The 25,523-nt window shown below is 43.2% G+C and overlaps 1 protein-coding gene and 1 pseudogene across 8 annotated transcripts in view; both read left to right on the top strand.

The window, feature by feature from the left end:
* The window catches only part of LOC108541798 (cyclin-dependent kinase 8 pseudogene), an 11,651-nt pseudogene extending 743 nt beyond the window's left edge, over positions 1-10,908 (top strand).
* Positions 10,909-12,018: 1,110 nt separating this feature from the next.
* The window catches only part of IL36G (interleukin 36 gamma), a 48,087-nt gene continuing 34,582 nt past the window's right edge, over positions 12,019-25,523 (top strand). For 5 of the 8 annotated variants that reach the window (XM_017891517.1, XM_017891507.1, XM_017891514.1 and 2 more), the window contains exons 1-2: positions 12,019-12,100; positions 13,575-13,707. The gene's annotated coding sequence lies outside the window, so the exon portion shown is untranslated. Of the gene's footprint in view, positions 12,101-13,574; positions 13,708-14,571; positions 14,644-25,523 lie in introns of those variants that run through there. The other 3 variants (XM_017891510.1, XM_017891513.1, XM_017891508.1) reach the window with 3 other exon arrangements.

Genomic DNA, 25,523 nt, shown 5'->3' with positions numbered 1-25,523 from the left:
AAAAAAAAAAAGAGAGGGAGGGAGAAAGGAAAGGAATGCTTCTATTTAAATGATGGTCTTCTCCTTATTTCTATAGTAATATGACTTCGCCTGCAAAGTAGATGCATTTTGGAAAAAGTGTATAAATAAACTCAGGTGGTTTTGAATTTCATTTTCCTAACTGTAATTGTAATCATGGATCTTTATGTTTAGTGAAAAAGTTTTGGCCCTTATGCCTTTCACCTGAGAATCCCAAAGTATTGGTTTGTTAGGGCTCCCATAAAGAACCATAAACTGGGTGGCTTAAAACAACAGAAATTTATTGTCTCCTGGCTCAGGAGGCCAAAGTCTGAACTCCAGGTGTTGGTTCATTGTGAGAGCTCTGAGAGAGAATCTGTTCCAAGCCTCCCTTCAGTTTGTGGTAGCTCCAGAGTTCCTCGGCTGGTGGCAGCAAAACTCTAGTCTCTGCCCCCATCTTCACATGGCTGTCTTCTCTCTTGTGTTTCTGTGTCCAGATTGTCCTATAAGGACAGAGTCATACTGAATTAGGGCTCACTCGAATGACTTCATCTTAAGTTGATCTGTATCTGTAAAGACCTTATTTCCAAGTAAGGTCACATTTACAGCTGCTAGGGGGTAGGACCTCAACATATCTTTTTGGGAGACATAATTCAACTCATAATACCCAACGTGATAACTGTTCATCTCATGAAATTTAATGTCTCTCAAAAGGTGATCTCAGGACATTTAATCTGTGGCAGAAACTCTCATAGGAAACATTCCAACCAGAGGCTCCTTTCACAGCTGGTCACTCCTCTTACCCCATCCGAGGTCCTGGGGCCGAGTGAGGCAGGTGGGGACAAGAGGAAGGCTGTCTTGGGAGTAGAAAGAGAAGACCTTATTCACTCAGCACTCTGTTCGTGAATGAGCTATCCAGCATAGGATATAATAAATAGCTTTAGGAGTGGTAGACTCCAAACATTTTTTGGATCCCAATTATCCTAATCAATTAAACAAAGTCTAGAACATGTCTTGAAATGTGGGCATTGGTGCATTATGAAACTCACACAGAATTTAAAAATTTACAAGGACTAAATAAAATAGGAACTGACATCTAATATTTTCTCCCACATTCCCATGCACTGTCTAGCTCAACCCACCCCAGCCCTCAATCTCATTCTGGTGGACACATGCCTAGTGATGTGATCAGCTGGTTCTCAGGGGGCTGGTGAAGGTGGGTATACAGCTTTTGCCAATTTCCATGGCATAACTACTCCAAATATGGCCAATTTCAAACTACCAACATGAAGGCACAGACACAGAGTTTGGAAGAGATATTAACAATTGGCTATTGCAAGCTGATAAAAGTTAACTCCAGCACACCACCACCGCCACCTTTAAGCTCCTTGTGTTAGTGCAGGGGTTGGCAAACTGCAGCCTAAAGGCCAAATACAGCTTGCTGCCTGTTTTGTGTGTTTGCCAACACAGCCATGCTGTCTATGGCCTTCTTTGTACTGTAACAACAGAGCATGTGGCAGGATATATAGAATCTGGCACTCTATGAAAAGTGCTGACTCCTGCTCTGCAGGAGAAGAGACCACAGATTGTCTTCAGCTTCCAAACATTCATCCCTGAGTCAGTCTAGAGCCTGAAATTTAGAGCCTGAAGCACAGTTTCCACCAGAGGGCTGAAATGCATGATAGTTGGGGTTTCACCTTTCACCCAAAAGCCTACTCAATATTTTACTGCAAAAACATGTTATCATCGTTATTTTTTACTTAGCCCACCTTTCCTTGGCAATTTTCCATAGCAAAATGCATTCTAAAGTACAACTAATCAGGAGACTTGGAGCTTCTGGACACCCCCTTGTTCCTTGCCCGCAGTCCCTGGCAGAAGGTGCTTTATCAGAGAGGCTCCATGCAGGGGCTCAGGACAGGATCAGAGGTCAGTTACACCAAGGGGGCAGGGACAGCAGAGGGGACTGTTCAGTACATTGTCATGGTCCTGGTGATTTCTGGTCCGTGAGGGAATTTACACACGCATTGGGTGATTGACAATCACCAATTGAGGGAGAATTTGTGTGCCCATTTTGTAGGTGAGGAAACAGACGTAGAGACATCAAGTAACTTTACTACAGTCATGTGGCTTTTCAGTGGCAGACTTTCAGGTGTTGTGACTCCTAGTCCAGAGTTCTTTGCACTGCCCCTGAGGTGCTAAAACACTACTGTGCTATAAGACTCACTTGAGGGAGCTTCCTAAAAAGAGAGATTGTACATCCTGAGATTCTTGTTTAACTGTTTTGGGATGTAGCTCAGGGATTTAGCTGCCTTAAAAAAAAAAACAAAAAAACCTCCCAAGTAATTCTGATGCAAGCGGTTCTTTCTTGTTCACCCTTTGAAGAAACACTGCCTCCTCCCCATACATTTCATTAGAAAATGGTAACATGTTTTCAGCCTGAGAGCCATTTCTGGGTGACTAGTCCACACTGGGTGACTGGACATTGGCAGCCCGCTGTACTAGCTTTCAGTCTAGGCTTAAACACATATGATAGGAGATGTCCTACTCCAGATGATATTGGTCTGAACCATGGAAAAATTCCATCGTGTGGCACATCTGGTGGCTGTGCACTGTCCCCAGCAGTGAGGCACCCAGTGAAGACAGCAGCTGGGAGAGGCTTATTTACATGCAGTGGGACAGTGTGGGCTAGACTGCTGAGCCCTCTGCAGTTTACTCTGTGTCAGGCAATGAGGGTGAAAGGCTGAGCAGACCCAGGTGCAGACCATAACCTCCAGGGAGACAGATATCAGTCAGGCCAACCCCAATTGTAGACGGAGAAGCAGTGCCCAGGCATGACCGGGGGTGTATCCAACTAGGAAATCTACATATAAACATAAGAGGAGAAAATGAACAGATGTTGCTCTTATATTTATATGTAGATATTTATGAAGAGCATATAATTTTGTTCTGTGTGTTCTAAGAAGTTTATAAGTATGCCTTAAAAATGTTTAGTACATACTGTATGTATCGTTTCCATTAGGTGTTTTGTTTTTCATACTTATCCACATTGACATTGTAGCAACAGTATAATACAACAACCCCTTCTACAAAAGCAGAAGGAAGTGAAGCTTTGGAAGGAAGCACCCAGCAAGCTTGCCCCTTTCAGGTGGGTACAGTGAGCAGGAGCCAGTGAGGTTGAGATCCTTTGAGAGGAAGCAGTCTTTAACCAGGAAAACTCTGCACTGCATCCTGGCCACACCTAACCCTTGGACAATGGTGCTTGGAGTGCCTTCCAGCTCTTATGTCTTGCAATTTCTTTCTCCTGCTCTTCACCCATGATGATTAAATCTTCTCCTACAGAGTTGGACAACAAAGCCTTGATTTCCTGCCTCCCCTGGTGTGATCACGAGGCGTAGACATGGCCAGGAACATGTAGGTGTCTTTGAAAGCTGAACAGGTTAGTAAATTTCCAACCTCATTTCACCCACCAGTAAAATGGGAGAATAATAAAACCTATTTTACACAGGGTTGACAGGAGGAGTAAAGAGGGATTCAGTGAAAGTTCATTATTATCATTTGTAGTAGCAGTGTTGATAATATCAACTGAAAGTTCATTATCATTATTAGTAGCAGTATTGATAACCCTCTTTTCTGTGCCTTCTCACTGGGAAGCCCAGGCCGTCAGCAATGCCCAGGGTGTCATGGATCTCTGTTGCCTCGGGCATCAGCTGTACCAATGGTGAGGACAGTGCAAGGGTGGGGATGACATGGCAAGGCAGGAAGCACCCAGAAGCAGAAGCTTCGTGGGGTGAAGATGGCAGGAGCTTAGGGACAGTCAGAGGGGTGTGCCTCCTCTTGTGGAGGCTTTCTTAGTGGGCAGGACCTGCTGCAGCTGTGGCCATGTATTCACCTGAATATGGGTGGAATTAGGCATTCAGCTGCGTTAGCTGTGCCTAGAAGGAGGAACTCTAAATTGAGAACTTGTCCCTGTCGCCACCTCTGATAGGCAGATGATCCATCCATCAGTGTCTGAGCTCAGGTGTGCATGGGGGTGGGTAAGAGCCCACACACAGGGCTGATGACTGAGTCTATTTAGAACAACAGATGCAAAATCTGGTAATGTAAAATGTGATAGATTACTTTGTCAATTAGCAATTATACTATGTAATTATATACATACATAAACATAAACACACGCAGTATTGTCCCCTACTCATTCCATAAAACTGATACCTTTAGCTGGGATTCCCAGCTTTCACTCTCTTCTCTGTCATCTACTCTCTATATCCTCCCCATCCTGTAAATCTGGCTTATATGCCACTTCCTCCCTAAAGGCCTCCCTCAATCCCTTGCTGGAAGTGACATTATCCTCTTTGAGCTGCCCCTGCCTGTGCTTTGGTGAGGTTAGCTATACTGCAGTATCTTGTATTGCAGTTGTCACATCATTGTATAGGATTAATTTCTGACACACTCCATATTTTTCAAAGGGCCTAGTGTGGGGCTTTAACAGTAACTACACCACCATGCCTAGCTAATTTTTTGTATTTTTGGTGGAGACGAGATTTCACTGTGTTGGCCAGGTTGGTCTCAAACTCCTGAAGTCAGGGCAGTTTTGCAGTCATTTATATCCATTTTTAACACATGCAGATTAAGGGGCAATTTATGCAGAAATTTCTAGGGAATTGATAATAACTTTTCGGTCATTGAGTCATTGCCGTGGAAGGGGGGTTAATGTCCTGGTGTTGCCATGGGAATAGTAAACTGACATGGGGAACTGGTGGGTATGTCTTATGAAAAGCTCCTTCTACCCAAGCCCTGTTTCAGTTAGTCCTCAATTTGGTCCATTGTCCCAGTCTTGCCTCCAGAGTCAAGTCCCACTCCCTACCTCATAAAGAGAGATGTAAATACATGGAATAGAATTGAGAGTCCAGAAATAATCTCATACATCTATGATCAACTGATTTTCAGCAAAGGTGCCAAGACCATTCAATGAGGGGAAGAATCACATTTTCAACAAATGGTGCTAGATAACCACATGTGAAGGAATGCAACTGGGCCCTTATCTCACGCCATACACAGAAATTAACTCAAAATGACTCAAGCACTTAAATGTAAGAGCTAAAACTATAATATTCCTAGAAGAAAACAAGCATATATCTTTATGACCTTGGATTTGGTGGTTGATTCTTAGATGATACTAAAAGCACAAGCAAAAACAACAAAATATAGGTAAATTGGACCTCGTCAAATTTTAAAACTTTTAGACTGGGTGCAGTGGCTTACACCTGTAATCCTAGCACTTTAGAGGCTGAGGCAGGAGGATCTCTTGAGCCCAGGAGTTTGAGAGTTTGAGACCAGCCTGGGCAACATGGTGAGACCCTGTCTCTACAAAGAAAAAAAAAATTACCTGGGTGTGGTGCACGCTCGTAGTCCCCACTACTTAAGAGGCTGAGATGGGAGGATTGAGCCCAGGAAGCTGAGGCTACAGTGACCCGAGATTGTGCCACTGCACTCCAGCCTGGGTGACAGAGCAAGATCCTGTCTTAAATAAATAAATAAATAAAAAATAAAGATAGATCTCTGGATCTTGCCTTCGGAGACTGACTCAACTAACTGGTCTGGGTGGGAGCCCAGCCATTTGTATTTTTTGAAAACTCTCCAGGTGATTTTATTGTGCGGCCAAGGTTGAGAATCACTGTATCATAGGGTTGGACTCCTAACTGGAAACAGTTTGCACCATCAGGTGTCACAGCAATCTGATAATAGTTAAGCTTTCCTCCTAGATTTTCGGATATTAGATGAGTCATGTTTACAAGTTTTTTACCAAGAGACAAACTATCTTTCTGCCCTTACTTTCTCTCGTATACTATTCTAATCCCAGAACCCTTTGGAACTTCCACTGGGAGATGAATCTAGAAAGCGACTCTTTTGGCTACAACAGAGAGTAATGTTGGCCTGTTTGTGCCAGATCCAGCTGGTGTTAAGAGTGGGACAGCACCTCTCTGAAATGCCCCCCTCTCCCGTCAGATTCAGTCCGCCATTTGCATTACATACAATCATCACTATGGATGGGTTTCTATTACCTTGCTAGGGCATTTGGAGGTGACATGTATACCATCTATTAGTTTTGAACCGTGGTTCCCAAAGTGTGGACTGTAGGGGCACCTCAACACACTCATAAGGTGTCATGGGATAGTTAAATATTTTGAGGAAAACACAGTGACATCTGTCAGGCCCATGAAAACCATTGCCATTACATTGTTTCAACACAATTACTTAAGAAGCAGAACTGGCCAGGCGTGGAGGATCATGCCTATAATCCCAGCACTTTGGGAGGCTGAGGTGGGCGGAACACGAGGTCAGGAGTTCGAGACCAGCCTGACCAACATAGTGAAAACCTGTCTCTACTAAAAACACAAAAATTAGCCGGGCATGGTGGCATGCACCTGTAATCCCAGCTATTCAGGAGACTGAGGCAGGAGAATTGCTTGAACCCGGGAGGCGGAGGTTGCAGTGAGCCAAAATCGTGCCACTGCACTCCAGCCTGGGTGACAGAGTGAGACTCCAAAAAAAAAAAAAAAAAAAAAAAAGAGAGAGAGAGAGAGAGGGAGAAACAGAACTGTCAGGTGTTTCTTTTGGCTTAAAGTACTCTGTGAGGAAATTCCTGGCACACTAAGGATACCATGAACTGAGAGAGTTTGGGAACCTCTGCTTTAGAAGCTAGAGGTAGCATTCCTTGGGCACAGTACTGCCTTGGGGTCGGCAAATCCTTTCGATGGGCATTTAGGTGTGGCAAGACAGCTCTTAGAGTGGGACCAGGATATGTTTGGAGACAGAGAGAACTAGATTGAGCTGCCCGATAAAGACACGGCAGCCTAGCAGGGTGTAGTGACTCATATCTGTAATCCTAGTGCTTTGGAAGGCTGAAGTGGGAGGACTGCTTGAGGCCAGGTGTTTGAGATCAGCCTGGGAAACAATAAGACCTCTACAGAAAAAAAAAAAAAAAAAATTAATCTCATGTGGTGGCATGTACCTGTAGTCCCAGCTACCTGGCAGGCTGAGGTAGGAGGATCACTTGAGCCCAGGAGGGTAATGCTACAGTGAGCCATGACTGTGCCACTGCACTCCAGCCCAGGTGACAGAAAGAGATCCTCTCTCAAAAATAAATTAAATAAATAAATAAATATATATATATATAGTGGCCATGGCATCCCTAGAAAGACAAGGGCCTGGGAATAGGTAGAAGTCGAGGGAAATGAGAAGTGAGAGGGGGCCCTGGAGCTGGAACTGAGGGAGCAGGATGGCCTCTGAGAAGTTCCTGATGCGGTGTCACTGATGTGTCTGATGTCTGGTTGTAACTGTTTGCTGGGCCCATGTCATCCCTCATATCTGCTAGCTCCTTGCTAGTCAAAGTGTGGTCTGGGGATCAGCGGCATCAGCATCACTTGAGAACTTGTTAGAGATGCAGAATCTAGAGCCCCACCCAGGGCCAAGAAACAGAACCTGCATTTTAACAAGCTCCCCAGGTGATTCTCACACACGCTGGCATTTGAGAAGCACTGGGCTAGTTGACAGGTTCTCAGGCATAGCTGACACTGAAATATCCAGGGAGCAGGCTTGGCATCAGGATGTCCTCCAGGTGTTTCTAAAGCCAGGTTTGAGGAATTACTGGACTGATACAAATGTTTTGTGATAGTGTTTTGTGTGTGTGTGTGTGTTGGGGGAGTTCTGGGTCAGTTTGGCACCAACACAGGAAACAATTGAAATATGTGAGCCATGAGAGAGAAGTCAGGAGAGAAAAGAAATTAGCGACACAAGAGGTACTCCTCAGGTGTTAGGAAATAGGGTGGAGCAAACTGGGTTTTCCACCGTATGTTGGATGGGGGTTCAAGTAAATTCTACTTAAAAATTACAAACAGGGGCTGGGCCTGGTGGCTCATGCCTGTAATCCCAGCACTTTGAGAGATTGAGGTGGGCGGATCACAAGGTCAAGAGATCAAGACTGTTCTGGCCAACATGGTGAAACCCTGTCTCTACTAAAAATACAAAAATTAGCTGGGCGTGGTGGTGCATGCCTGTAGTCCTGGCTACTCAGGAGGCTGAGGCAGGAGAATTGCTTGAACCTGGGAGGCAGAGGTTGCAATGAGCCAAGATCGTGCCACTGCACTCCAGCCTGGTGACAGAGTGAGACAGTGTCTCAAAAAAGGAAAAAAAAAAAAAAAAAAAAAAATACAAGCAGGATGATCCCAAGCCTGCAGGACTTGGAGATCTAGGTGACTGACACTCAGTCACAAACATAATTGGTCACAAGGCTGATGAAATTCACAACAGACCTTCAGATGGTATGCACTCAAGTGATGCCCACGAATCTGCCTAAAGAGATGCTATATTCAGACATTTGGCATCAATCTCCCTCGAGCAAAGTTAGTCCAAAGCAGCGGGTTCCAAAAACACTTTCCTAAGACAAATTCTCTATTTGCCTTTAATATCAGTCATCCCAGCCCTTGGAATAGAGGAACAAATGATACCAGTGGTACCTTACCACAATGCGCCAAGGTATTATACTCTCATGCTCCATTTTCTCCCTCTGTCTACGTCACTATTAACTCATTGACTTCTGGTGCAAGCCCTCCTGGGAGAAAAGGTACTCTTGTACCTTGGAGCAAGTAGGTCAGAGTAGGTATTGAGGATAAAATTTGGAAAGTTAGAAAAGCTATTAGGAGGAGATCCTTCTAGTTGAAAACACAGCCTGGCCAAGTCAATAATGTTATTTCATCTCCCCAGCCATGCAGGTTCGCAGCTAAGGAAGACAATTTAGGCTTGGGCTAGAGGATGGGAAAGGCCAAAGTTACTGATGCCACAGCCCAGAGAGGTATTTCAGTAATCTCAGGGTGAGGACCACAAACCTGGTTCAGGGATGTACAGTGTTGACAGCTGTGAGTGGATGCCTGGAGTTCTGGTGTGTCTTCTAGCACAATGATACCTAAGACTCTTGCATCATTGGGAATAATAAAATGGGAGTGGATAGATATGAAATTATGATAGCAATAAGCAATCAGCTAATAGCTTCATTGATGGGACAGATTAAAGATGACTGCAAATTATTTGGTCCAGGGTTGGGATATAGGCATGGGATATGGGAATGCTGATAGTCTGAGGCCATGAAAAGTCCACCTGCTGTAGTGGTAGGAGGAACAAGCCTCACTTTCTTCAATGGGGGTCCCTGTGTGTGACTGCTGTCTTGATTCCCTGGGTGGCCAGTTCCATTCATGTGGTTCTTTGGTCCACTTGACTCTGGGGTGGCTCTGTGATCGCTTGACCAATAGAATGCAGTGGAAATGATGATGTAACCATTTCCAGCCTCTTTCAGTCTTAAGGAACTGCAGCTTTTATTAATACTTTCTGTCCCTTGGAATACTTGTTCTTGACACCCAGCCATCATACAGTGAGAAATTCTAAGCTGCCCCATTAAGAGGCCCACACGGTGATAAACTGGGGTCTTGCATACAGCCCTGGCTGCACTCCTAGCTGACAACTAGTAGCAACTTGTCACCAGGTGAGTGAACCACTTAGGACTGCATCCTCCAGCCCCAGTTGAGCAATGTGGAACAGAGTAAACCATCTCAGTTTAGCCCTGCTCAAATTGCAGAATTATGAGCAAAATAATCCATTAGGCTTTGGGCTGATGTGTTCCAGATTACTGGAACAGAATTTGGTACTGGAGTGAGGTGCTACAGCAATGAAAGCTTAAGATGTGTGACTTTGGCTTTGGGTCTGAGTGGCAGGGGGAACTTGGCAGGCCTCAAGGAAACTGTTAGGGAGGGTTGAAGGATGGTGAGGAAAATAGTATGGGAAGCTAGAGGAAAAAATGATGCTTGGTATGTAGTGGCGGGAAGTTTAGCAAAACTCACCTGAAGTAATGTGGGAAATTGTAAGAACTCAGAACGATTTAAGGGCATGTTTTATAGGTCCTTTAAGAAACTTCTAGGGCTGGTTCCATGGAAGCCTCACACATGGTAGAGAAAGGCTGCCTTGAAAAGAAACATAAGTGTGTTTTTGGTCTAATAAAATGGATTATAAATGGATAATGCAAAACATTTTAAAGAATTGTACTAGCTTACATTAGCAGATTTGGATCCAGTGACTGTTACATTCTGGTACCGAGCTCCTGAATTACTTCTTTGAGTAAGGCATTATACCAAAGCTATTGATATTTGGGCTATAGGGTGTATGTTTGAAGAATTACTAATGTCAAAACCAGTATTTCACCGTCGACAAGAGGACATCAAAACTGGCAATCCTTGTCACCATGACTGGCTGGACAGAATACTCAATGTAATGGGATTTCCTGCAAATAAAGATTGGGAAGATGTAAAAAAGATGCCTGAACATTCAACATTAATGAAATATTTCAGAAGAAATAAGTATACTAAACTGCAGCCTTATCAAATATATGGAAAAACACAAAGTTAAACCAGATAGTAAAGCATTCCACTTGCTTTAGAAGTTTCTTACCATGGACCCAATAAAGTGAATTACCTCAGAACAAATTCCCCATTTCTTAGAAGACCCACTTCCTACATCAGACATTTTTGCCGGTTATCAAATCCCTTACCCCAAATCAGAATTTTTAATGGAAGAAGAACCTGATGACAAAGGAGACAAAAGGAACCACCACCAGCAGCAGGGGCAATAACCACACGAATGGAACTGGCCACCCAGGAATCAAGACACACAGAAGAAAGTGAGGCTTGTTCCTCCTACCAGGACCTCAGGTGGACTTTTCATGGCCTCAGACTATCAGCGTTCCAACACACATGCTGCCTATATCCCAACCCTGGACCAAGCACATCCCAGCCGAAGAGCAGCGTGGGATACTCAGTTACCTCCCAGCAGGCTCCACAGTATGCACATCAGACACATGGGTGCTGAGCTGCATCGGAATCTTGTCAATGCACTGTTGTGAATGCTGCAGGGCTGACTGTGCAGCTCTCCGTGGGAACCTGGTATGGGCCATGAGAACGTACTGTACAACCACACCTTCCTGGTAGCCAAGTTCCACCACTTTTCACATATTGGGGTAGTGGCTTCCAGGCTGTACCTATTTTGGAGTTAGACCTGAAAAGAAAGTGCTAGCACAGTTTGTGGTGTGGATTTGCTACTTCCATAGTTAACTTGACATGGCTCAGACTGACCTATACATTTTTTTCAGTGACAGTCTGTAGCAGTTGAAGCTGAGAATGTGCTAGGGGCAAGCATTTGTCTTTGTATGTCATGAATTCTTCCAGAATAACAACATTATCTGACCAATAGTACACACACAGACACAAGGTTTAACTGGTACTGAAAACACACAGTATGTGTTAGCTCAGTGAAATAACCAAGACTCAAAATGAGATTATTTCGGTACACCTTTCTTTTTAGTGCCTTATCAGTGAGTTGATTCATTTTCTACATTAATCAGTGTTTTCTGACCAAGAATATTGCTTGGATTTTCTGAAGGTACAAAAGCCACATAGCTTTTCAGAAAGGTTTCAAAACTCCTAAAGATTAATTTCCAAGATATAAGTTTGTTTTTATTTTCAATCTATGACTTGGCTGGTATTAAAGCTGCTATTTGATAGTAATTAAATATATTCTCATTGATGTAAACCTGTTTGGTTCAGCAAACAAGCTAAAATGATTGTCATAGACAGTGCTTTATTTTTCCTGTTGGTGTTGCTGATTCGTGAGCATGCTTTGAGATGAAAAAAGCATGAATGTTAACTTCCTTAAAAAGGTGCAGCATCCAATTCGAATATTTTTGTCCTGATTTTAAGGCTGGTTGGTGTAGTGCTATTAAAATTTTGTTCAACATGGACACAGAGAGGGCAACAACACACACCAGGGCCTGTTGAGGGGTGGGGGTGAGGGGAGGGAACTTAGGGGACAGGGAAAAATGTATAAAGCAGTTAGGAATATATGTAACAATGAGTACTATGATGCACATTTACTGAGCACATAATACATGTTAGGTACTTTCTCTCTCGCTCTCTGTGTATTGCACTTAACTCTTATAACAACCCTAGCACATAGATAAAGGAACGGGGGCTTTGAGGCTAAATTGCCCAAGGTCCCATGGCTGGTAAGTGGGAGAGAGGCTGCAGTTTTCTGTCTCCAGGGCCATGGTCCTAACTATCTTAAGCACTATGAACATTTAATGTCTGTCCTTCCTGTCTTTGTGTGTGTGTGTTGTGTATTTATAAATATAGAGGCATGCATGGAAAAATTCATTTATAACCTATTTTTGTCACTAACAGTATATCTCCAATGCCTTTCTGTCACAAGATAGCCTTCTACAGATTGTTTTTAACTGCTGCATTTTGTTCTATTGAATGTGTAAAGATGCGCAGAAAGCCTCATGCTCTTTTCAGCCATTACAGGGGTTTTTAGTAAGGGGAGACCCATCTTTGTTAGGAGAACTTCTTGTTAGTCTTCCCTGGGGATCTGGACTCCTCAAATTGTAGCACAATAACAAAATATGGTCATTAAAATGTTTTATGAAAGATAGTTTGTCCTGTTTATTATCCTGGCCTTTGTTCTGGCGAAGTCTGATATGGGTAAGGAATGAAGATTGGGCAGCAGTGGGGGAAGAGGGATGAGTAAAATAGTTTTCAATAAGGAGGGATGAGACTGGAGCTAGTCAAGTTTTGGTTGGAAGTAAGGAGTGGGGGATGGAGAAAGGAGGGGCAAGGGAGGGAGAGGAGAAGAGAAAGGAGGGGGAAAGGAGAAGAAGCCATCTAGGATCTAGTGGTTTCCTGACTAGATTGAGGCATGGAAAAAAGGGACAAGTGAGTGACGGGGTCATAAGTTGTTTTCTGTGGGGCTACGCTGTAAACCCTCTTCACTTCTCCTGCAAGTCTCCAGCATCTTCTATATTGCTAAGACATATTTGGGTCCAAGAGGTCCCTCTTTGGCATGGGAACCTCGAAGGTGAGGAAAGAGGACAGCTTCTATGTGGGTTATATGTGGACGTGCTGCAGTTCATTGAAGGGATTTCATATTGTTGGACATTAGGCGTACCCTATAAGCTCAGCGGTGAGGCGAATATTTCTTTAGAGTATAGCTTCTAAAGAGGATTCCAGGTTAAAGAGTAGGCACAGGACAAGGCTTTTAGTATATTGGAAGTTGAAACTTTTTCGGGGGTGAGTTGTTGTCTTAGTATTTCATTTTTCTAGCTTGTGTGACATCCTTTTGAAAGTAGCAATTCTGGCCTTTGTGAGAGATTGTGAGCGCCTGTGGGTGTGTGGACCGGTGCGTCCCTTCCCTCCTGTCTACACGGCCCCAGCTGGGCCCAGTGGATTGCTGTTACAGAATAATTTCCAAGGGCTGTGTCTCTAACCTTTGGTCTTATCCCCCATTACTGTAGATTTGACCAATCGGCTTCTTAAGTGCCTCTTATGAACATAGATGTTGGGAGTGGGAGCTGAGGACAAGTCAGTGGTTGTTTTATTGAACACACAGGGTAACTCTCAACACAATGCTGACCTAAGAGAATTCCAGCCACTTTGATTCTCAGTCTCTTTGTATCTGAAAGGGTTCTGCTCCACTTTTCCCAGATCAAAATGTCCCTGCAGCTACTCAGCAGAGCTGTCACAACCTATAGAAAGGCACAGGATGAGAGTGGCCTGGGTGATGCTTCCTCTGGGGGAAAAGGTAATGACAGGTGCATCTGCACACCTATGTTCATAGGTAAGTCTGGGAGGAGGTGACCTCTCCTTTGGTTGAGGTGTTGAGGCATTTTGTTAGAATGGCACTGTTCCATGATCTGATGCGTTCTGTGGGTATTTTGTGGTATGGTCACTACCGGTACCATGCTAGGAACAATGGCAGACTCTGCCTACTAAGCCACAGCATGAGTCACATAAGCATTTGTGGGCTTTGTGAACTAAAGTTATCTGAAAAGGAATTTAGGGAAAGGGGACTTCATTCCAGCGAACAGTTTGCAGACCAGGGAGAGACAACCTTCAGTGTAAAATGAAGATATGTGTGCTCCAAATTACAAATGGAGAGTTTGTCTTTTAGAGAGAAAGTTTCCACCCAGGTTCCATTCATGCGAATGAAGGATGCAAACTTGTTTAGTTCTGATTTGTTTATACTTGCTGAATTCGGAGTGGTCCATGCAGGGTTTTCTGGGAACTCCAAATACATGTATGACCTCTAGTCAGAAAATGGCCACTTGGCTGTAATTTGAATTTAGGCCCAGTTAGTCACTCAGGATTAACCTTTTTTCAGAGTTCACAGCTCTGAACAATGGACTTAGACCTGCAGGACATAGTCTGTTCCTAGCTCTGGGACTGCCTGTGCCTTTTGACTGTACTCAGTGAGCAGCTGTGGCTCTGGGCCCAGACCTACACGGCCACGAGGCACAGAGGTATGCATGGAGCAGGCTGTCCTTGCTGAGTGATTGTGAAGAAACACTTACATAGAGCAGCACCTTTCCTTCCAGTCTTTGTGATTTAACTCATTAGACCATTATGACAACAGAGGTGAAAAGGACAAGAGTCAGTCCTCTATTTAACCCACGAAGCACAGGTGGAGTCCAAACTTAGTTTGCGACAGGATGAACCAAAAGGATTCTTCTCTTGTAGTCCTCAAGCTCAGCTCTCTCCATGGGCCCTGGAGCAGGTGAGAAGGCCTCTGTCTTCCAGAGCCCACTGCCAATCATCTACATTTTCTTTTAGCCCAATTCTAGGATAGTGCTTTACCAACTGAAGGGTGAGATCCATCACAAGTTATAAAAATCAATTGAAAACAAAAAGGAACAGAACAGAAAATAAAAAATGGGAATCTATTAAACATAGTAATGTTACTGGAAAAGGGGGTCTCAAACCAGACCCCAAGAGAGGGTCCTTGGATTTCGCACAGGAAAGAATTCAAGGTGAGTTGCAGGGTGTGGTGAATTGAGATAGTTTATTGAAAGTTATTCCATTACAGAGTAGAGCATCCACAGAAAGCAAGTGGAGGAATATGCCATCATTAAATTTTTCTTATATAGGAATATTGTCTATATAAAGACTAAACTAAGCTTTGCCTATGTGTGGGTGGGCTGACAGCATGAAAAAATTTATTCTATTGATTTAAAGAAAACTATCCTTGACATTTTAGTGTGTTTAAGTACATCAAAGCTTAACTATAATTATCTTGAAAGCATTTATTGTTATGGGTATTGGGACATCTGGGCTTTCTGTTGTTGTAGAAGTTTGTCCTTGCAGGCATTACCAAGCCACTTCCTTAGCTGTAAACATCTTAGGGCCATGGGTTGTGACTGGCAAGGAATGTGTCTTGCTAGTTTTAAGATGGGGTTGATTTGAAAATGGTGTCCATCTGGCTCTCCTAGGCTCCTGCTTTCCTAACAGTAAGGGTAAGTATTATGTTATGAAATGCCAATTCTGCCTTTAGCTTGCAAACTCTTGGTGAAATTCTCCTGTTTTCAGTGGGGTATTCTGCATTCACATCTTCACAAGGAACTGAAAACAAATTGGATGGAAGCAGCTGAATTTTATGTTTTAATGTCATTTGGTGTGGAATTCAGATGTCCAAGCAACATTTTACACTACAAATCTGCAACTTTAATAATCACTCAAAGTACCTGAACCTCAATGCTTTCAGACAGACTTGGTATAAAGGCCACCACCTCTTTCTATTATAGCAGCCCTATCCTGAGGGTACAAATTTCTGCAGTGCTTCTGGCATATCTCTGATTAAACAAATGTCAACAAGGTTAAAACAAACATCATCTCTGATTTGTTTTAAAGCCTGGATTTACTCATTGAGTATTTCACTCCTAGCATGTCTTGTAGTAGTTTTCTTTAGGGACCCTAATTATTGCTATTAAAAATATGTGTGCAGCTACTTTTTTAAAAAATCAATTTGCAATGAAAACTTTAACTGAATAATCTTAGTGTTATCATTTGAAAATGAAATTTTTCTTTTTGCTTTCTTGCTCTCATACATAGTGCAGAGAGTTTTCACACCAGCTCATAAAGAGAATGATTCTGCCATTGTGTGAACGTTTTGCCTTTCATCGTTAATTGTACCATTTTGTGACTGGCTTCTTGACATTGTTGTAACCAAGCTCATAATGTACATTATTTCTTGTTTTGCACTTGTAGACACTTAAGGAAGTTCCCATTCTTTGTTTCTTGCTTTTGTTCCCTGTGATAACTTTTTCATGCAGACTTTTTTTTTTTTTTTTTTTTTTTTTTTTGAGACTAGTCTTGCTCTGTCATCCAGGCTGGAGTGCAGTGGCATGATCTTGGCTCACTGCAACCTCTGCCGGGTTCAAGAGATTTTCCTGCTTCAGCCTTCCTAGTAGCTAGGATTACAGGCGTGCACCACCACACCCAGCTAAGTTTTTCAAATTAGCCACCCCACCTGGCTAATTTTTCTATTTTCAGTAGAGACAGGATTTCAATCATGTTGGCCAGGCTGGTCTCAACTTCCTGACCTCAGCCTCCCAAAGTTGCAGGTGCCATTCTGAGCTCAGGGCTCTGGCAGCCACAGGCCCAAGATGTGGTCTCCAACATGTGGCCATTCTATGTCATGGCGCCCTCTACTGGTCCTGGGAAGCGCAGCTCTGCCAGTAGCTCCAGCAGGGCACAGCTGTTAAGTTGTGATGTTCTACAGATGACCAAAAGTCAATCTCTGGACTCCTTAGCAGCTAGGTCCTCTCTGTAGCAGGACCCAGGAGAAGGCAGGGGCTGAGGATGGCTCTCTTAGACATTTGTGATGAACCAAACGTGTGTATTCATGAAACTTCTGTGAGCAAGCATGTGAGCAGAGTTGGGTTATAAAAAGTCTTACGGTTTCACTACAGAGCTAGACTTGCTGTGTAGATGGTGCAGAGCCACTGACGAGTTCTACTTGGGAGAATGGTGTGATTGGGTTTGCGTTTTAGGAGGATTTCTTGACCAGAATGAGGCGGGCAACCCAGAGCAAGGAGTGGCTAGAGGTGGGTGTGCAGTTATGGGCCAGGAATCCAGGTGATAAATGGGGTCTCTGAGCTTCAGGTGGGCATGCCAGGTGTCTCCATCTACTCTGTACCTTCAAGACTGGCCTTATGGGCTGCCTTAGTGGTCTCTTATCCTCTATCTCCTGGTTGGGCTCAGGCAATGGGAAGTCAGAGGGAGGGAAGAGGGCTTGGTTAGAGTGCACCCGCACCCCTTCAGGTTGGCAGTGGCCACATTCCCCTACACAGAAGGCCACAGCTCCTGTCAGTGGCCCTCTCACAGCCCCAGCTTTCTCAGCGGGTCACCCACCTCCCCATACCGTGCTCCTCCTCCTCCAGAGAGGGTTGTGGATTTCCGCTGTCAGCAGTGCCTGGAGCTCCACCATCTCCTGCTGCTTCCTCTGCACCTGCCTGCACTTTTATAAGTAACCCCTTCCTTACATTACCTCCAGCATGCACCTTTTGTGTGTATACTGTGCCCCTGTCAGCACCTGACTCATGCCAAAGAGTTTGGATTTTTTTCTCCAGGCAACGGGAGGCCATTGGAGGGTTTTAGACATTGAGAACAGATGTGTATTGTGGCAGCACTGATAACAGATGTGTATTGTGGAAATATCTGTCTAACTGAAGTGACCTGGATGGTCCAAGAGAGCGAGAATTTGAGGCAAGCAAACCATCAGTGGGCGGACAGCAACAGAAATCCAGGTCGTAAACAAGGAAGCTGAGGCCCACAGGGTTGGATCAGAGCATGGGAGAGAGAAGCCAAACAATTCCGGAGCATGTCAGTTGCACATATTACTTGGTAACTAATTTTATTTTTATTTTTATGTTTTGAGACAGAGTCTTGCTCTGTCACCCAGGCTGGAGTGTAATGGCAGGATCTCAGCTCATGCAACCTCCACCTCCCAGGTTCAAACAATTCCCCTGCCTCAGCCTTCCAAGTAGCTGGGACTATATGTGCACACCATTACACCCAACTAATTTTTGTATTTTTAGTAGAGATGGGGTTTCACTGTGTTGGCCAGGGTGGTCTCAAACTCCTGACGTCAGGTGATCTACCCACCTCGGCCTTCCAGAGTGTTGGGATTACAGATGTGAGCCACTGCGCCTGGCCAGTAGCTAATTTTAAAAAGCTGTAAATTTAATGTTCTGGGTTTTTTTCAGGCCACAAAATGATTGTGTGCCAAAAATGTCAACAGCATCAAAATGTCGTGCTTTGCCGTGTCTTAAACCACTCCCCAACATTTCCCACACAAGCTGGGCTAAGCCAGCTGGCCCCTTCATTTGTATTAAACCTAGGTCTATTTTTCTTTTTTTTGAGATGGTATCTCGCTCTGTCGCCCAGGCTGGAGTGCAGTGGTGGGATCTCGGCTCACTGCAAGCTCTGCCTCCCGGGTTCACTCCGTTCTCCTGCCTCAGCCTCCCGAGTAGCTGGGACTACAGGTGCCCACCACCACGCCTGGCTCATTTTTTGTATTTTTTTTTTAGTAGAGACGGGGTTTCACCGTGTTAGCCAGGATGATCTCGATCTTCTGACCTCGTGTTCCTCCCACCTCGGCTTCCCAGTGCTGGGATTACAGGTGTGAGCCACCGCGCCCGGCCAAACCTGGGTCTTTCTGGAACCCTGCTACATCTCTTAGACTAGTCTGTATAGTCACTAACCTGTATAGTGTAATCAAGGTATAATGTGAGCCACATACATGAGCCACATTCATAAGCCACATACGTAATTTTAATTTTTTTTGTAGCTATGCTAACGAAAATGGAACGAAATAGGTGAAGCTAATTTTTCAAATATATTTTATTTAACCTAATATTCAAAATATTATCACTTCAAAATGCAATTCATATAACATTGTTGAGACATTTTGCATTCTTTTTTGGTACTAGATATTTTTATTCTTAAAATATTTAATTGACAAATAGATTATATATATTCAATGTGGTGATTTGATTTAACAAGCATCTCATTTTCTCTACTCCCAGGTTCTGGCCACTACCATTCTACTCTGTTTCCATAAATTTAACGTTTTCAGATTTCATATGTAAGTGAGATTACGTGGTATTTGTCTTTCTGTGTCAGGCTTTGATTTTACTTAGCATAATGTCCTCCAGGTTTATCCAGGTTATCACAAATGCCAGGATTTTGCTGAATAATATTCCATTGTATATATATGTACCTCATTTTCTTTATCCATTTATCTGTTGATGGACATTTAACTTGTTTCTGTATCTTGGCTATTGTGAACAATGCTGCAATGAACATAGGAGTGCAAGTATCTTATTGAGATACTGATATTATTTGAATGTATTCCTTGAAGTGGAATTGCTGGGTCATATGGTAATTCTATTTTTAATTTTGTTAGGGAATCTCCATGCTGCTCTCCATAATGGCTGTACTAATTTACGTTCCCATGAATACTGTACAAGGGTTTCCTTTCCTCCACACCTGGTTGACACTTATCTCATTTTTTAATAATAGCCATTCTAACAGGTGTGAGATGATATCTTGTTTTGATTTGTGTATTTCTCTGATGATTAGTTATGTTAAGCAGCTTTTCAAAATCTCTTGGCCATTTGTGTGTCTTCTTTTTAAGGGATACCTATTCAGGTCCTTTGCCCATTTTTTAAAAAGTCGGGTTATTTGGTTTTTGTTACTGAGTTGTGTGAATTACTTACATATTTTGGATATTAACCCTTTGTCAGATGTAAATATTTTCTCTCATGCCATATGTCGTGTCTTCATTCTGTTGATTGCTTATGCTGTGCAGAAACTTTTAGTTTGATATACTCTCACTTGTTTTTGTTTTCATTGCCCGTACTTTGATGTCATATCTGAAAAATTATTGCTAATGCCAGTGTCAAGGAGCTCTTTCCCTATGTTTTCTTCTAGGAGTTTTATGGTTTTAGATCTTACATGTAAGTTGTTTTCTACTTTGAATTAATTTTAGATTTTGTGAAACATAAGAGTCTAATTTCTTTCTTTTGCATATGGATATCTAGTTTTCCCAACACCATTTATTGAAGAGACTTTCCCCATTGTGTATTCTTTTTTTTTTTTTTTTTTTTGAGATGGAGTCTCACTCTGTCACCCAGGCTGGAGTGCAGTGGCTGGATCTCAGCTCACTGCAAGCTCCACCTCCTGGGTTTACGCCATTCTCCTGCCTCAGCCTCATGAGTAGCTGGGACTACAGGCACCCGCCACCTCGCCCGGCTAGTTTTTTGTATTTTTTAGTAGAGACGTGGTTTCACCGAGTTAGCCAGGATGGTCTCGATCTCCTGACCTCGTGATCTGCCCATCTTGGCCTCCCAAAGTGCTGCCCATTGTGTATTCTTGGCACTCTTGTCAAAGATTAGTTGACTATACATGCATGGGTTTATTTCTGGGCTGTCTATTCTGTCACATTGACCTATGTGTCTATTTTTTTTCCAATGCCATACTGTTTTGATTACTACAGCTTTGTAATATAGCTTGAAATCAGGGCATGTACTAGGTCTTTGAAATCTGCTGTGTGTTTTATTCTCAGAGTACATCTCAATTTGGACCAGTCTCATTTAAAGTGCTTGATACTCACCTGTGGCTAATGGCTGCAATGTTGGGAAGCACAGTGTTAGACTTTTGCAGAAACTGCAGACAGACAATTTTCTGGGTTTTTTTTTCCACCTTAGTTAGAGAGACAAACGAAAATATAAACTCACACAGTTCTAGCATTACCACTGCAGCCCTAAGACTGGCCGAGGGCAGACACTTGGATGTTGTCATCTCTTTCCTCAGCTCTGCAAAGCCTAGCAAAGAAAAGCTTTCAGTTTTCAATTGTCCCCATTCCTCACCTAGTGGCTTGTGTTTTCACAGCCAGAGTGGAGGGGCTGGGGGAGACAGGTAAGAGATCAGCTTGGCCAGCTCTTGGAAGATGGAATATGTAAGTGGAAAATGGCCAGACTGTTTATATAAAATAACTCTGATCCACAATCTGCAGGAATCAGCTCAGCAAATCTACTCATTATCCACAATAGCCAACCCAGGAAGCCTACTACCAGAAGGTCAGACTTGCAGGAAGTGAAGACCACTATTTCTAGCAAACAATCCAGGGAGTCAGTCACTCCTGTAACAGTCAGTCAAAAATGGCCAACACTTGATTAATAACTGTACAGCTGCCCTAATTTTTTTGTTCCCTCTTCCAATGTAGGACCAACCAGAGAAAGCCGAACATGCCCCTAATCAATCACACAGGAGGCCCCATCTCTAGTTAGCCATCTTCAGCTCACCCACATCTACAGTCTCCCATAAGGGCACACATGAAGCCTTCCCTTCTTTCTGCTATGAGGCTTTCTCCCCTGCTTACTTCTGAGTCTCTGCCAAGCAAGTGATGGTGGCCAACTCCCTTGTCAGAGCAAGCTCTGGATAAATAGTCTTTGCTTATTCTCATTTGGGTGGTCTTTGTTTATTTCCACACCGTGCAGAGGGGAGAGTTGAAACCTTTACCCTAATTTAGGCATCCATCCATCTCTACAACACAGACCTAATCCCTCCCCCAGCCAACAGCCTGATGTTTTTCAGCAGGTGGGTTCCTCTTCCCCTGTCAGCCCCACCTGTGGTCTCAGCTTCCCAGAAGACTCGCAATCAACTTGAGACCATTTTTTCTTAGACTTCATTTTCCCTAGTCATATTTGTCTCCTGGATTGGAGCCATAATTACCCTAAACACAGGCTAAGCTGGAGCTGCTCCATGCCTCAGATTGCTATTTCATTGCATGGCATGACCTTCATCAAATGATTCCATCTGATATTTTAAAGAGAAAATTGAAGCCAGCAGGTGGGCACAGCCTCACATTTACCACCAAACCTTCTGGCTGAACCGCCTTGGCATCTGTCCCTTCTCCTTCCCTCTTGTTACACTAGGGGAGGTACGTCTTCTGTTCACAGACAGTTTCTGCTCTGGATTCTGAGTCCCAATCCTCTCAGCCTTCCCAGGAGCTTTACACCATGTCCTTCTCTTCTGAATGTTGGGTGCTCCTGTCTGAACTGGATCTTTCATGTAGAAATTTAAAGCTCAATGCTTTCTCATAGTTAAAAACAATACAACAACAATATTTCTTTACCTATGTTCTTACCTGAGCTATGGTCCTAGCTCCCCACCCCTTTTCAACCCAGGTGTGAAGAGTGGTTTCTGCTGTCTCAGTTCCTTGTTGCTGCTCACTACTGGCTTGCCCTGTGCCCTCCTTTTCACTTGCTTAGCCTTGGTGAGGGGAACCAGTTGAGGGAGAAGAAAAGGAAAAATCTGATAGGTAGACAGTTAAGGCTAGTTTTCGGAGAAGCAGCCTGCCTGAAAAATCATAGCTATAGGCAAAGATAGAGCAGCCTGGGGAAAACTTAGGCTGCACCTGAATAGATAAGCAGCACAGAAGCCTCTTGCTCTTTGTATGATTAGTGAGTTCCCAGAAAAAATTTCCTCCACTTCTCAGACATGTACATAGTGGGCTCCATGGGAGCTTACACGGGGAGTGGATGGGGGCTTGCCTAAAACAAACCCACAGTTATACAAACAAGAGAAGCTAACTTTATGCTTACCTGGAGACATCCTACAGTTGCATAGATAAGGGAGAGTTATACAGACAGTTTTACAGATAAGAGAAGTTACTCAAACAGCTACAGAGATGAGAGGAGTTTCTTATAAAAGCTTTTGGATTCAGCTGTCAAAGTGGCAACTCACTCAGGCTCCCCTCTTCGCTGCAGAGAGCCTTCTTCTTTCACTTATTACACTTTCGCTTCAACCTCACCCTTTGTGTCCATGCTGCTTAATTTCTTGGTTGTGAGACAATGTGTGCAGGTAACATCTGAGACAATGAGACCATTGACCCTGACCTGTTTTACAGCCACTCTCTTTAGATACACACAGTGGATGTTTTCACATGGACATTTTAACATGACTCGACCTCCTGGCAGCATTTATAACAGATCTTCCTCTCTCCCACTGAGCCCTGCCCTGGGCAGGCTGAGGGCCACTCTCCTGGCTTCCTTCCACCTTCTTTGGTAACTCCTCCATTTTCCTTGTCAGCCCATGGGCTGAGCCACTAAAGGGTGCAGCTTGTCCAGCTCAGTCCTGGGCATCTCTCCACTCTGCCCTTTGTTCCTAAGTAATTACATTCATGCTCTTAAATGATTATTTATAGGCTGTTGGCTCCCCTGTTGGCATCCTCACCAGTGCTTTTCTGAGTTTCAAACAGCCATATGATCTTCATAAAGCTCATTCTGGGAAGAACATGTTATTATTACACCCATTTTAAATTGAGAATTTACCTGCCCACAATCATACAGCTGGTAACATGGATTGCTGGCCAGGCTCTGTCCCTATCAGGGTCCTCTGGAGTCTCTGAGAAAGCCCTGAGATGCTCAGCATGGAGGTTCTGTCTCCTTCTTGCTGCTGCTCCTCACAGGTCGGGCAGGATCCTGATGTGAGACGGCACGAGGGCTACTGTGCAGGTGGCACAGTTGGACTGGCTGGTGGCTGAATGAGGGAGGGAGTTTGATAAGAGAAAATTGAGAGAAAGATCAGTTGTATGAACTTGGAAATCATCAAATATGTATATTTTTCATTCATGGAAAGAGAAGGAAAATTGGGAAGACTTGGAATATGTACTTTGCATTTTTAGCACCTCTAAAAGTGAGGTCTAATATCACTGCATTCATTTGTAAACATAAAATATATTACCTATGAATTATAATAAGCAGAACATTTTAGGCTTTGGGCTGGTAGAAGCTACCAGCTTTCATTCTTTACCGTTGTTAAACTTCCCTGCAGATTCTACTTTTTTGAGAAACTAAGCCTCATGTGTCTAACCTCCATTTTAAATCTCTTTTTGGGCAGTATAACATTTACTTAGGTTTATTTTTTCGCTTTCTGCCATTTCACTTAGTTTGTGAAATTTTAGGGACACAAAAACCAGGGAATATTATTCTCACCTCTCAGCTTTAACTGTCAGTATATTTTTAATAAAGGAAAGGAATCATTACAAGGGTCTCTTCTGGCTCTCATCCTCTTTCCCATCTCTTGTCTCCTTCATCCTTCCCAGAAACAGCCACTCTTATGAGTTTGACCAGTCCTTTCGGCTTGTTAAAACAGCTAAATACATATTCAGTTGCATTTATGTATATAACTATGTGAGATTTTGAATATTTTAAAATGTATGTAGGCATATATTATCTTATAGTTTTATTGATAAATAAGTGATGCACAATGAAATGCATATATTTAAAGTATTCAGTTAGATGAGGTTTTATGTATATATACACCCATTAAACTATCACCACAATCAAGATGATAAATATATTTGTCATCCTTCCAATATTTTTGTGCTATTTTGCAATCCGTCCTTTCCTCCCTTCTGTCCCATCCCTAGGTAACCACTAATCTGCTTTTCTGTCTGTAGATTAGTTTGCCTTTTCTGTAATTTTATGTAGTTGTGATCATACAGTATGTAACTTTTGTGTGGCTGCTTTCACTCAGCATCATTGTTTTCAGATTCATCCATGTTGTTTCATATATTGATAGGTCTTTCCTTTTTATTACTAAGTAGTGTTTCATTGTATCAATATACCACAATTTGTATGTTCCAGTCATCTGGTAATGGACATTTGGCTTGTTTCAACTTGGGGCTAGTATAATGAAGGATGCTATGAACATTTGTGTACACATCTTTGTGTAGACATTGCTTTTGTTTCTCTTGTTTGATTGTTGAGAAGTGGATCATACAGTTTGGGTATATTAGACTTGAAAAACTGCCAAATTATTTTCCAAAGTGGCTGTGCCATTTACACAGAAGCGCTTAAAAGATTTAGTTGTGTCACATCCTGATCAACGCTCAGTATGGTCGGTCTTTTAAATTTTAGCTGTTCCGGTGGGCATATAACACATATTACAAAGTGCACGTTAGGTTCATTGCATGTTCCCAGTCTGAGTGAGTGTGGGTGTATAACTTCCTCCTGCAGTAGGATGGTGTCCTGTCCAGGGCTGTTTCCTGACTTGTGCATGAACTGCCAGGATAGGCTCTGGTCACCCGAGATCCTGAACTGGAACAAGTAGGTTGTAAAATGAATGAAGGAATGAATTATAATTATTGTGAAATAAAATTTTTAGTCAAGGTGCTGCTGGCTCATGTCTGAAATCCCAGCACTTTGGGAGGCTGAGGCAGGAGGACTGCGTGAGCCCAGGATTTGAAGACTAGCCTGGGCAACAAAGCACAACCCCTGTCTTTACAAAAAATAATAAAAAAAATAGATGGGCATGGTGGCACACAACTGTAGTCCCAGTTACACTGGAGGCCGAGGTGGGAGGATCTCTTGAGTCCAGGATGTTGAGACTGGCAGTGAGCTATGATTGCACCACTGCACTCCAGCCTGAGAAACACAGTGAGACCCTGTCTCTAAAAAATATCATAAAACATTTACGATAATCATACAAATGCATAGGATATGATGTGGTACAAAACTGCTTAGCAAGCCCACCATGTTTTCTTGTTTGATGTGTGGTGGTAGGAGAGGCTCTTTAAAATTTTTGTTT

The sequence above is a fragment of the Rhinopithecus bieti genome, unplaced genomic scaffold, assembly GCF_001698545.2.
Source record: "Rhinopithecus bieti isolate Rb0 unplaced genomic scaffold, ASM169854v2 scaffold_20362, whole genome shotgun sequence".
NCBI lineage: Eukaryota > Metazoa > Chordata > Mammalia > Primates > Cercopithecidae > Rhinopithecus > Rhinopithecus bieti.
The sequence above is the reverse complement of the archived record's forward strand: the minus strand, read 5'-3'. Positions and strand labels throughout refer to the sequence as shown.